The following is a 12,352-nucleotide window of genomic DNA, read 5'->3' on the forward strand; positions in this document are numbered from 1 at the left end:
TTATGTCGGATAGATATGTTAACATGGGGAAAATCTAAGTATCAGAATGAATAAACTCTTTATCAACACCTTTTGTTGGATAGGTCAGGATACAATTGATAGAATCTAAGTATCAGAGTGAATAAGTTCTTTATCAACATCCTTTGTCGGATATGTTGGTTAACATTATCAAAACCTAAATGTCAGAGTGATGAAGTTCTGCATCAACATCTATTGTCAGATACATGGGATAACACAGATAAAATCTAACTATCAGAGAGGATAAATTTTTTCTACCAACATCTTGGTCAGATACATTGGATAAAATTGACTAAATCTAAGTATCAGGGTGAATAAATTCTTTATCAATGTCTTTTGACAGATACGTTTGTTAACATTGGCAAAATTTAACTATCAAAGTGAACAAACTCTTTATTAACAATCTTTATCAATATCATTTGTCGGATAACATTGAGATAATATATGTATTAGAATGAATAAATTCTGTATCATCATCCTTTGTGAGATACGTCGGATAAATTGAGAAATTCTAAGTAACAGAGTGAATAAATTCTTTGCAAATATCTTTTGATAGATACGTTTGATAACACTGACTAAATCTAAGTATCACAGTGAATAACTTCTTTATCAACTTCTTTTGTCGGATACATCACATAACATTCACAAAATCTAAGTATCAGAGCGAATAAATTCTTTATCATCGTCCTTTGTCAGATGTGCCTGATAAAATTGAAAAAATCTAGCTATCAGAGTGAACAAATTCTTTATTAACATTCTTTATCGATATCATTTGTCGGATACATTGGATAATATTGACAAAATCTACGTATTAGAATGAATAAATTCTTCATTAACATATTTTGTCGGATAGGTCGGTGTAAAATTGATAAAATCTAAGCATCAGAGCGAATACATTCCTTATAAACATCCTTTGCCAGATATATCAGTTAACATTATCAAAACCTAAGTGTCAGAGTAAATAAATTCTTTATCAACAACTTTTGTCATATTCATTGGATAAAATTGACAAAATCGAAGTATCAGATTGAATAAATTCTGTATCAACATCCTTTCTTGGATGCATTGGATAACATTACTAATAGTAAAAGTCAGGACTAACGTATATATACAATTTTCATTTTGAGTTTGGAAGATATTGAATGTAAATTTTTTACTTTCTAAGTGTTTTATCCTATTCTAAGACATGTAAAAGAAAGTTGAAAAAATTATACCATGTTAAAAAATAATAATTAGAAAAACAAAAAAGAAGTAAAAAGGAATAATGGGGGAAGGGCCCGCAAAAAGTTGGAGGGAGGGGGCCTCTTAGAGGTTTCAGGATAGGGGACCTTTCGAGGTTGAGGTCCTTGATGGTTAGGGTCATTGGTACTTGCGGTCCTTGATGGTTCACACTCATAATCGTCTCACTACTTGATTCCTAAGGATTTCTAAAAATTGTTCTAAATTTCTTTATTAAAATTCTTTTCTTGGCAACTACATCTCTATTATTATCCACTTTTTAGTATACTAGAATATTATAGCATATTTCATATTGACAACACTGTTCAAATGCTACTTGTGTATTATAAAGAACACCTCCGAGAAGTAAAGCTAGGTTAACTATAAGGTCATTTTTTCATCGTTAACCATTTCCATAGATTGATGCTATTCCAATATTGCCTGTGAGTTAACGTCCCCTTCGGGCCTACCTTAACTGATAATCAGTTTAACCCCTTTTTACCACAATCATTCAGTCCAATTAAAAATTTTATCTAGCTCTGTTTCACCTCTATTATTCAATCACCAATTAAGATCATTCATTGCAGAGTTATCCAAATGCTAAATCTTTTTTCGCAAATCGAGTTAGTTTACGCAATGATACAGCTTTTTATCATTATTAAATACCTTTTTCGCACAATGGGCAAGTTTAAGTAATGATACAACTTTCAAGTCAAAACAATTATGACTCTACCATATCATTTATAGCTCTGCTATTACCAACGACGCAGTCCTAAGCAATCCATTCTTGACTAAAGGCAATGATGCAGAAAATGCGCTTTGGCGAAAGAGTTGTTCCACACGATTACATGACCTCCGGGCCAAAACTAGTCTTTTTACAAAGAGACCATCTTTGAATACGCAATAAAATAATCTATAGTTTTGATTGTTGAACCTAGAAAAACATGTTCGACAAGGAATGTACTGTTGAAACTGCACACATGTTCCTGTATATTTCTTTGTAGGCGGGATACCGTGTATATTCACTTGGAGCACCGTTACTACAAACATCTCTGATTGACCCAGAAAATAGGTGTTGCCTCAGAAACCAGTCTGGTTCCACTACACAATCACGTCCCTGGTTCCAAATATAACTTGCTTGCTCACTTTATGCAATATCCCCTCAAATTACGTACATACACGCTGCTGCCACCTTAATAAGCTACGCAATTAAAGTCCTACAAACACCAATATATTCAATTATATTATTAGAGGCGTGGTTCTCTTAGTATAGCACTGCCGTTTATCATGCGTTTGATTCCTCCTTGAATTTTTTTTTCAATCATGGTTTGTCATTTCTTATCATTACGTTTTAGATAATCCACTATTTTTGCAAATGTGATGCACTCATTTTCCCAAGCAAATTCCGGGAAGACTCATTTTAGAGCTATTACTCATATCTACGTGCTTTTTATCAATTTTACCATCTATTGGTGCCACATAGCACTAAAACGGCACTTTTGGTGCCACTTCTTAAGTGGAAGAGTTTGGAAGCATAAGACGGTACCCTTGCAACAGTTATGGTCCAGAGCCCGTAACTGGAGGTTTAAAATAGCCCCTCACATATACTCCCCCTCCAAAAAACCTGTGTAACCTCCGTGTGTTTCATAAATCTTTTACTCATCTTAAAAGTAAAAGATTATTGTGAAAACAAATTAACTAAAACAAAAAACTTTTCAATTAAAAATCTACCAAAAATTAAGCTTAAATGATCAACAATTTTGAATTGAACCTTCAAACTTCACTCTACCATGAAGCCTGTGTGCTAGTTCTAACGGCGGTAATTGATGGGAAGGGACATTCTTGCCCCCTTATTTTTTGCTCCTGCCTAGGTTTTGAAAAATACTTTTTTTTTATTTGACTGAAAAAGGCACTTTTTCTTTTGAAAAAACGGAAAGTGCACCTTATGGGAATGTTCTATCAAGTCAAATTTATAAAAAAAGTCACTAGGCATAAATACAACCTTCTAAATGCGCCCTTAACAGCTTCATATTTTTTCAACTGAAACTAAGGAATGACATTAAAACTTAAAACGAACAGAAATTGTTCCGTATTAATAAAAAAGATCACGGTAGGGTTGTTTCTACATTACATTTGAATCAAAAACGAGCAAAGATTAACCGGAAATAACAAAGGTTTTCCAAGGGAAGTAAAGAGCGAAGTTAAAACTTAAAACGGAAAAAAATTATTGCTTCACACCCTATCTAATATATATCAATCAAACTAGTACAAATAAACCAACTAACTATGTTTCCCTGCGTTTCTAGGATTATAAGAAACTAGCACTTTACTGAAAACACAAAATAATATAGAAGTTTTGGTATAGTAAAAGCAGACCAATTAAGGACACTTTATAGAATAAAACTATTATCAATCCCATTTAGGATCAATACATTTTAAGATAAATAACAGTTCAGTTTAGGATTGTTGCTTTATTATTTTTTTCTCGTTTAATTTGGTATCACTTCTGCGCAATGGCTCATTTCGATGCCTGGCTTTCATTTGGGTTTTAAAAAGGACATGTCATGATTACTTTGTAGACAAGTTCGAAGTAAAGCCATCTTGATAGCATTAAGACTATAGACTAGCTTTAGACTTTGTACCATAGCTTGAAATTAGTAGTATTGATACAATTAAAGTTAGCGGACAGTCCCCCATATAGCTATAACATAAGGTCGCAGAGTATCTCCCCATATAGCTATAATAAGGTAGCAGAGTGTCTCCCGCCAATACAAGCAGACAGTGTAATGACTGGAATTCAACCACCGTGAAAATTCGTGTTGTTTCTGTTCAAAGTGCGTGATGTTTCCTTTGTTTGAAATTGTGAAATTCTTTCTGTAATTTAATTTGTTTAATTAATTTACATAAATTAATTTATTATTAATTAATTTACATAATTACATTAATTAATTTTTTTTACATGTATTATTAATTAATTTACGATTTTTTACATTCTAAGTATCTTCCCATTGATTTTTATGAAATTTTTGTTTGATTTAGGAAACGAACCTGAGACCCGTGATTTCCTAAGGTAAAATAACGACACGTTAATCGACTGAACCAACAAGCCATTGAACATGTTATGATTTTAGAAATACATCCAATGCATTGTTTCTGGGACATTGCCCAACTGATGTTAAGCGTCAGAATATCGTAACAGGTTCATTCCATTGAACTGGAACAAGTTCAAGCACATTCAATTTATCAATTGGATTTTTGATAGGTATTAAAAGTGACCTTGTTTCGGGGCATTTTTATGGTATCATCGTGAGAATATGCATACCACGATGATTTGAGATGCATACTAGACAAACAATTTCTTATGATACTTGGGCCCCAAGTCCTACTCCTATCCCTCAACCCTATCCCTCCACCCTCAATCCAACCCCCCCCCATACACCCTCCCACCAACCCCCCACTCCCATCCCCCACCCCATTTTTTTTGTGGTGATTGTTGTCGTTTACCTTGTCACAGCTACATTCTCTTGATTTTTCAAAGTTCATTTTGGATTTCTTTCGTTGAAATGCAAGAGTTAGAATATTTCAGTAGTGTTTTGTCATGATTTACATTGTCACAGTTACATTCTCTTAATTTTTCAAAGTTCATTTTGAATTTGCGTGGCGTGCCACTCTAAGTGAACCTAGATTAACCCAGCTTTTTGCATATCTCTCTCACTTTTGTTCTGAGGCTGGGGGGGTCCCAGAAAATAGGTGTCCCTTTCACCATGTCATTTTTTACAGGGCTCGGCGTGTACCGCCCCCCCCCATCCATGGAAACCCCATCACCTGGAAAACACACTTTGTGTGTTTTTGTGTGTGTAAGTTTTTGTGTTTGTGTAAGTTTGTGTGTCTGTGTTAGTTTTAGTGTGTGTGTGTGTTAGTTTTTGTGTGTGTGTGTGTATATAAGTTTTTGTATGTTTATAAGTTTTTGTGTGTGTGTGTGTAAGTTTTTGTGTTTGTGTAATGTTGTGTGTGTTTTTTAGTTTTTGTGTGTGTGTGTAAGTTTTTGTGTGTGTGTAAGTTTTTGTGTGTTTGTGTAAGTTTATGTGTGGGTGTAAGTTTTTGTGTGTGTGTAAGTTTTTGTGCGTATGTGTAAGTTTTTGTGTGGGTGTAAGTTTTTGTGTGTGTGTAAGTTTTTGTCTGTGTGTATTTTTTTGTGTGTAAGTTTTTTTTTTGTGTGTGTGTAAGGTTTTTTGTGTGTTTTATTTTTTGTGTGTGTGTGTTAGTTTTTGTGTGTGTTTGTAAGTTTTTGCGTGTGTGGGTAAGTTTTTGTGTGTGTGTAAGTTTTTGTGTGTGTGTAAGTTTGTGTGTGTGTGTGTGTGTGTAAGTTCTTGTGTGTGTGTATGTAAGTTTTGTGTGTGTGTGTGTGTTTGTGTTTTTGTGTGTGTGTTAGTTTTTGTGTGGGTGTGTTATTTTGTGTGTGTTTGTTAGTTTGTGTGTGTGTGTAAGTTTTTGTGTGTGTGTAAGTTTTTGTGTGTGTGTGTAAGTTTTTGTGTGTGTGTAAGTTTTTGTGTGTGTAAGTTTTTGTGTTTGTGTGTAAGTTTTTGTGTGTGTGTGTAAGTTTGTGTGTGTGTGAAAGTTTTTGTGTGTGTGTAAGTTTTTGTGTGTGTTTATAAGTTTTTGTGTGTGTATGTAAGTTTGTGTGTGTGTAAGTTTTTGTGTGGGTGTGAGTTTTTGTGTGTGTGTGTGAGTTTTTGTGTGTGTGTAAGTTTTTGTGCGTGTAAGTTTTTGTGTGTCTGTAAGTTTTTGTGTGTGTGTGTAGGTTTTTGTGTGTGTGTGTGAGTGTTTAAGTTTTTGTGTGTGTGTTAGTTTTTGATTGTGTGTGTTTTTTTTTGTGTGTGTGTTTAAGTGTGTTAGTGTTTTTTATTGTGTTTCTTGTTTTTTGTTTGTTAGTGTTTTTTTTTTGTTTTGTTTTTGTGTGTGTGTGTGTGTATTTTTGTTTTTTTTTGTAAGTTTGTTTGTGTCGATAAAATTTTTTGTGTTTATGTTATTGTTTTTGTGTGTATTATTTTTTGTGTGTGTGTGTTAGTTTATGTGTGAGTGTCAGTTTGTGTGTGTGTGTGTGTAAGTTTTTGTGTGGGTGTTAGTTTTTGTGTGTGTGTAAGATTTTGTGTGTGTGAGTAAGTTTGTGTGTGGGTGTAAGTTTGTGTGTGTGTGTGTAAGTTTTTGTGTGTGTGTAAGTTTTTGTCTGTGTGTAAGTTTTTGTGTTTAAGTTTGTGTCTGTTTGTAAGTTTTTGTGTGTAAGTTTTTGTGTGTGTGTAAGATTTGTGTGTGTGTGTAAGTTTTTGTGTGTGTGCGTCTGTGTGTGTAAGTTTTTGTGTGTGTGTGTAAGTTTTTGTGTGTGTGTATGTTTTTTTGTGTGTGTAAGTTTTTGTGTGTGTGTAAGTTGGTGTGTGTGTGTTTTAGTTTTTGTGTGTGTGTAAGTTTTTGTGTGTGTGTGTATTTGGGTTTTTTTTTTTTAGTTTTTGTGTGTGTGTTTATTAGGTTGTGTTTGTGTGTGTTTTTGTGTGTGTGAGTTTGTGTGTGTGTTTTAGTTTTTTTGTGTGTTTGTGTAAGTTTGTTTGTGTGTGTTAGTTTTTGTGTGTGTGTATGTTTTTGTGTGTGTGTGTGTAAGTTTGTGTGTGTGTGTGTAATTTTGTGTGTGTGTGTGTGCAAGTTTTTTTGTGTGTGTTAGTTTTTGTTTGTGTGTAAGTTTTTTTGTGTGTATAAGTTTTTGTGTGTGTGTATGTTTGTGTGTGTGTGTGTGTGTGTGTGTGTGTGTGTGTAGGTTTTTTTGTGTGTGTAACTTTTTGTGTGTGTGTAATTTTTTGTGTGTGTAGGTTTTAGTGTGTGTGTAAGTTTGTGTGTGTGTAATTTTTTGTGTGTGTTTCTTAGTTTTTTTGTGTGTTTTAGTTTTTGTGTGTGTGTGTAAGTTTTTGTGTGTGTGTGAGTTTTTTTGTGTGTGTAAGTTTTTTTGTGTGTGTGTAAGTTTTTTTGTGTAAGTTTTTGTGTCTGTGTGTAAGTTTTTGTGTGTATTTGCAAGTTTTTTTGTGTGTGTGTGTAAGTATTTGGGTGTGAAAGTTTTTTTGTGTGTGTGTAAGTTTTTTTGTGTGTGTGTAAGTTTGTTTGTGTGTGTGTAAGTTTTTTTTGTGTGTGTAAGTATTTTTGTGTGTGTGTAAGTTTTCGTGTGTGTGTGTGTCTTTTTTTGTGTGGGTGTTAGTTTTTATTTGTGTGTAATTTTTTTTTTGTTTTTTTTTATTTTTATTTTTATATGTAAGTTTTTTTGTGTGTATGTGTTAGTTTTTGTGTGTGTGTAAGTTTTTGTGTGTGTGTGTGTGTAAGTTTTTTTGTGTGTGTAAGTTTTTGCGTGTGTGTGTAAGTTTTTGTGTGTGTGTATGTTTTTGTTTGTGTGTAAGTTTTTGTGTGTGTGTGTGTGTTTAAGTTTTTGTGTGTGTGTTTGTTAGTTTTTGTGTGTGTGTGTGTGTGTGTAAGTTTTTGTGTGTGTGTAAGTTTTTGTGTGTGTGTGTAAGTTTTTGTGTGTGTGTTAGTTTGTGTGTGTGTGTGTGTGTAAGTTTGTGTGTGTGTGTGTGTAAGTTTTTGTGTGTGTGTAAGTTTTTGTGCGTGTGTGTAAGTTTTTTTGTGTGTGTAAGTTTTTGTGTGTGTAAGTTTTTGTGTGTGTGTAAGTTTTTGTGTGTGTGTGTAAGTTTTTGTGTGTGTGCAAGTTTTTGTGTGGGTGTTAGTTTTTGTGTGTGTGTGCATGTTTTTGTGTGTGTGAGTAAGTTTTTGTGTGTGTAAGTTTTTGTGTGGGTGTGAGTGTTTGTGTGTGTGTGTGTGTGAGTTTTTGTGTGTGTGTAAGTTTTTGTGCGTGTAAGTTTTTGTGTGTCTGTAAGTTTTTGTGTGTGTGTGTAGGTTTTTGTGTGTGTGTGTGAGTGTGTAAGTTTTTGTGTGAGTGTTAGTTTTTGATTGTGTGTGTAAGTTTTTGTGTGTGTGTGTAAGTTTGTGTGTGTTTGTGTTTTTGTGTGTGTGTGTGTGTGTAAGTTTTTGAGTGTGTGTAAGTTTGTTTGTTTTTGTTTTTTTTATTTTGTTTGTTTGTTTTAGTTTTTTTGTGTTTGTGTAAGTTTTTGTGTTTTTTTTTTTTTTTGTTTGTTTGTTAGTTTGTTTTTGTGTGTGTAAGTTTGTGTGTGCGTGTAAGTTTGTGTGTGTGTGTGTGTAAGTTTTTGTGTGTGTGTAAGTTTTTGTGTGTGTGTAATTTTTTGTGTGTGTGAGTAAGTTTCTGTGTGGGTGTCTGTTTGTGTGTGTGTGTGTAAGTTTTTGTGTGTGTGTAAGTTTTTGTCTGTGTGTAAGTTTTTGTGTTTAAGTTTGTGTCTGTTTGTAAGTTTTTGTGTGTAAGTTTTGTGTGTGTGTAAGATTTGTGTGTGTGTGTAAGTTTTTGTGTGTGTGTAAGTTTTTTCGTGTGTGTTATTTTTTGTGTGTGTGTAAGTTTTTGTGTGTCTGTGTAAGTTTTTGTGTGTGTGTGTAAGTTTTTGTGTGTGTGTAATTTTTTGTGTGTGTGTTTAGGTTTTTGTGTGTGTGTAAGTTTTTGTGTGTGTGAGTTTTTGCGTGTGTGTAAGTTTTTGTGTGTGTTTGTGTAAATTTTTGTGTGTGTGTAAGTTTTTGTGTGTGTGTAAGTTTTTGTGTGTGTGTGTGTAAGTTTTTGTTTGTGTGTGTAAGTTTGTGTGTGTGTGTGTGTGCAAGTTTTTGTGTGTGTGTAAGTTTTTGTGTGTGTGTAAGTTTTTTTGTCTGTGTAAGTTTTTGTGTATGTGTAAGTTTTTTTGTGTGTGTGTGTAAGTTTTTATGTGTGTGTTAGTTTTTGTGTGTATGTAAGTTTTTGTGTGTGTGTATGTTTTTGTGTGTGTGTGTAATTGATTGTGTGTGTGTATGTTTTTGTGTGTGTGTGTAAGTTTTTTTGTGTGTGTAAGAATTTGTGTGTGTGTGTAAGTTTTTGTGTGTGTGTAAGTTTTTTTGTGTGTGTATGTATATGTTTGTGTGTGTATTATTTTGTTAGTGTGTAAGTTTGTTTTTGTGTGTATAAGTTTTTGTGTGTCTTTGTAAGTTTTTTTGTGTGTGTGTGTAAGTATTTGGGTGTGAAAGTTTTTTTGTGTGTGTGTAAGTTTTTTTGTGTGTGTGTAATTTTTTTTGTGTGTGTAATTTTGTGTGTGTGTGTATGTTTTTGTGTGTGTAATTTTTTTTGTGTGTGTATTTTTTTATTTGTTTGTAAGTTTTTTTTTGTGTGTGTGTGTGTGTGTGTAAGTTTGTGTGTGTGTGTAAGTTTTTGTGTGTGTGTAAGTTTATGTGTGTGTAAGTTTTTGTGTGTGTGTATGTAAGTTTGTGTGTGTGTGTAAGTTTTTTTTGTGTGTGTAAGCTTTTTTTGTGTGTGTAAGTTTTTGGAACTTTAAAAAATCAAGAGAATGTAACTGTGACAAGGTAAACCACGACAAAAACACTACTAAAATATTCCAACTCTTGCATTTCAATGAAAGAAATTCAAAATGAACTTTGAAAAATCAAGAGAATGTAACTGTGACAAGGTAAACCATGACAAAACACAACTGAAATATTCCAACTCTTGCATTTCAACGAAAAAAATCCAAAATGAACTTTGAAAAATTAAAAGAATGTAACTGTGACAAGGTAAACCACAACAATCCACAACTGAAATATTCCAACTCTTGCATTTCAATGAAAGAAATTCAAAATGAACTTTGAAAATCATGAAAATGTAACTGTGACAAGGTAAACCATGACAAAACACTACTGAAATAATGGAACTCTTGCATTTCAATGAAAGAAATTCAATATGGACTTTGAAAAATCAAGAGTATGTAAAAATCCAAAATTAGCTTCTAAAAATCAAGAAAATGTAACTATGACAAGGTAAAGCACAACAAAGCACTTTTGAAATATTCCAACTCTTTCACTCCAACGAAAGAAATTCAAAATGATCTTTGAAAAATTAAGAGAATGTAACATTGACAAGGTAAACCACGACAAAAACACTACTGAAATATTCCAACTCTTGCATTTCAAGGAAAGAAATCCAAAATGATTTTTGAAAAATCAAGAGAATGTAACTGTGACAAGGTAAACCACAACAATCCGCTACTAAAATATTCCAACTCTTGCATTTCAACGAAAGAAATTCAAGATGAACTTTGAAAAATTAAGAGAATGTAACTGTGACATGGTAAACCATGACAAGACACTACTGAAATATTCCAATTCTTGCATTTCAACGAAAGAAATTCAAAATTAACTTTGAAAAATCAAGAGTATGTAAAAATCCAAAATGAACTTTGAAAAATCAAGAGAATGTAACTGTGACAAGGTAAACCAAGAAAAAACACTACTGAAATATTCCAACTCCTGCATTTCAAGGAAAGAAATCTAAAATGAACTTTGAAAGATTAAGAGAATGTAACAGTGACAAGGTAAAGCACAACACGACACTACTGAAATATTCCAACTCTTGCATTTCAACGAAAGAAATTCAAAATGAACTTTGAAAAATCATGAGAATGTAAAAATGCAAAATGAAATTTGAAAAATCAAGAGAATGTAACTGTGACAAGGTAAAGCACAACAAGACACTACTGAAATATTCCAGCTCTTGCATTTCAACGAAAGAAATTCAAAATGAACTTTGAAAAATCATGAGAATGTAAAAATGCAAAATGAACTTTGAAAAATCAAGAGAATGTAACTGTGACAAGGTAAAGCACAACAAGACACTACTGAAATATTCCAACTCTTGCATTTCAACGAAAGAAATTCAAAATGAACTTTGAAAAATTAAGAGAATGTAATTTTGACAAGGTAAACCATGACAAAACACTACTAAAATATTCCAACTCTTGCATTTCAATGAAAGAAATTCAAAATGAACTTTAAAAAATCATGAGAATGTAACTCTGACAAGGTAAACCACGACAAAACACTACTGAAATATTCCAACTCTTGCATTTCAATGAAAGAAATCCAAAAATGAACTTTGAAAAATCAAGAGAATGTATCCGTGACAAGGTTAACTATGACAAAACACTACTGAAATATTCCAACTCTTGCATTTCAACGAAAGAAATCCAAAATGAACTTTGAAAAATCAATAGAATGTAACTGTGACATGGTAAACCATGACATAACACAACTGAAATATTCCAACTCTTGCATTTCAACGAAAAAAATCCAAAATAAACTTTGAAAAATCAAGAGAATGTAACTGTGACATGGTAAAGCACAACAAAAACACTACTGAAATATTCCAACTCTTGCAATTCAACGAAAGAAATTCAAAATGAACTTTGAGAAATTAAGAGAATGTAACTTTGACAAGGTAAACCATGACAAAACACTACTGAAATATTCCAACTCTTGCATTTCAACGAAATAAATTCAAAATGAAATTTGAAAAATCTTGAGAATTTAACTGTGACAACGTAAATCAAGGTACAAGCAGACAGTACAATGACCATAAAAAAAAGTTAAAAAAAGTTAAAAAAAAAGTTAAAAAAAGTAAAAAAAAAAGGTAAAAAAAAAGGCTGGGGGGGGATGGAAGGGGGGGTTGGAAGTAGGGTGGAGGGATAGGGCTGAGGGATAGGGGTAGGACTCATAAGTATCATAAGAAATTGTTTGTCTAGTATGCATCTCAAATCATCGTGGTATGCATATTCTCACGATGATGCCATAAAAATTCCCCGAAACAAGGTTACTTTTAATACCTATCAAAAATCCAATTGATAAATAGAATGTGCTTGAACTTGTTCCAGTTAATGGAATGAACCTGTTACGATATTGTGACACTTAACATCAGTTGGGCATTGTCCCAGAAAAAATTCATTGGATGTATTTCTAAAATCATAATATGTTCAATGGTTTGTTGGTTCAGTCAATTAACGTGTCGTTCTTTTACCTTAGGAAATCACGGGTCTCACGTTCGATTCCTACATCAAACACAAATTTCATAAAAATCAATGGGAAGATACTTAGAATGTAAATTAATTAATAATACATGTAAAAAAAATTAATTAATGTAATTATGTAAATTAATTAATAATAAATTAAT

The sequence above is a fragment of the Artemia sp. Qi Xiang Cuo genome, chromosome 16 (assembly GCF_049724085.1).
Source record: "Artemia sp. Qi Xiang Cuo chromosome 16, ASM4972408v1, whole genome shotgun sequence".
In the NCBI taxonomy this organism is placed as follows: Eukaryota; Metazoa; Arthropoda; class Branchiopoda; order Anostraca; family Artemiidae; genus Artemia; species Artemia sp. Qi Xiang Cuo.